A 2036-nucleotide genomic window follows, 5' to 3' on the forward strand; every position below is an offset into this window, starting at 1 on the left:
TCCATCCCCCTGATCATTTTCGTGGCCCTCCTCTGGACCCGCTCCAACAGGTCCGTGTCTTTCTTATGCTGAGGGCTCCAGAGCTGGACGCAGTACTCCAGGTGGGGTCTCACCAGAGCAGAGTAAAGGGGCAGAATCCCCTCCCTCAACCTGCTGGCCACGCTTCTTTTGATGCAGCCCAGGATACAGTTGGCTTTCTGGGCTGCGAGCACGCATGGTCGGCTTCTTTGATCTTCTTTGGTTCACTCCTAGTCCAGTGCTCTCATTGCTTTCCCTGATGTAGGATTCACTCTACAAACCCCAAAAGGAATAGTTCAAAGTCTCTGCCTAGGACACGTTAACAGTTATCACTTCCTTCTCGCTAGCACCTGGAAAGCTGAGTCCTCTCCATGTCTCAGTGACTGGGCTTTTGTTAGTAATTCTGGCATGACCACTCACTTTGTTTCATTACCACTGTCCTCAACAACAGAAAAAGAGAGACGTCCCTTCCTTACCAACATATGGCACCTTCTATTTATAACAAGATTAACAATTCATTCACACCTTGATTGAATCCCGCTTTATTGAGATGTCACAACAGATTCTCACAGCCTGCAAAGGGAAAGACTTACAAATGTTAATATTGTGACAACCAGGACACATAAAAGTAAATGAATTATAATTGGTGACAATTAAAAATAGCTCAGTGTGAAAACAGAATATCGTGCTGCTGTTGCAGCCCTGTCTAGGATGAGGCAATGTGAAGGACTCCGTAGAATAAGACCGTCCATGAATTCAGAAATGTTACCTTGATTCCTGTCTAATGTGTTCAGTCATACGCTGATGCTCAATTAATGTTCACACGCCCTTTACATCTTAGTGGGCAATGTGCCATTCTCTTTAAAGTATTTGCTTCACTGCTCTGTAGCAGCACAAAAATAAACAAGTTTAGGCCTGTTTTACCAATTCCATTTAATACATCTATTTTCCCTCCCCATGTTGCTTCCCTTATTTGTGTGCAGAAGATTTCTTTAATTATTATTATTGTTGTTGCTGTTGTTAGTAGTAGTAGTGAACTGTGAATGCTATAGCAATGCACTCCCCCAGGAGCTGGGCGGTCCCCGGCCACCAACTCTTGTGTGCAGATCTTCTTCTGTGTGTGGCACACAAAAGCCTGACAAGGTCTCACTCATGTTTCAAAGCTCGCTCTCTTTTCAGAGCTATTTGTTATTGTCTCCACCATCACAAGTTTAAAAAAGGAAAGTTAATTAAATATGGAACAAGACTGAGCAACATCTTTTAAACCATCATGTCATTAGAATTGGATCCCTCTGAGAGCTGCTTAAAAGGGTTTTGAGAACAATGACTGTTCAATCAGATATTTATGGGCATAGTTATGTAAACACACTCTTTATTGTCTATGTATATTTAATATAATTATCAGTTTTGTACTCGGACTCTCAGGAGACCCAACAAATCACAGTGTTGCTTTGAAAATGTCAGCAGAAAAGACAATTACGTTGCAAGCAAATATTCATAAATTATATTAAAAAGTCCTGTGAAAATGTACCCTGTGTTGCAGAACTGCTTTTGCACTAGCAGAATCATCACTGCCTTTCTTTGATTTAAACTCTTCTTGTTAGCAACAAGGAAGTTGCTTGAAACAAACCTTTAACACTAAAAAGCCTTCTGTTCCTGACTATGGGTCAAAGTAAGTTGTAGACAAATTCAAAGGGCTTATTCATTTTGTTATTAATATGCTGGGATCTTTATTTAGAGATTTCTAAATAAGGTTTATTGAAATCAGAGGTAAAAACTTTGCACAAGAGTGCCTAGGTCACTTACTTTACTTTTCTTCTTTTCTGAGATTGTTCCTGACAACTTGCCATGTTTTTTACTTCTTTTGCTCATTATGTATTAGAAAAAAAGAGTGGAGAACTGGGACAGTGTTCGGTAAATTAAATGTGCCACACTTATGCTAAACCAATACGTGTGCTGGAGTTTGATAAACACCTAGTAAGTGCCTGCAAATCATCTCTACTGCAAGATATACAATC

The sequence above is a fragment of the Aptenodytes forsteri genome, unplaced genomic scaffold (assembly GCF_000699145.1).
Source record: "Aptenodytes forsteri isolate BGI_AS27 unplaced genomic scaffold, ASM69914v1 Scaffold23, whole genome shotgun sequence".
Classification (NCBI taxonomy): domain Eukaryota; kingdom Metazoa; phylum Chordata; class Aves; order Sphenisciformes; family Spheniscidae; genus Aptenodytes; species Aptenodytes forsteri.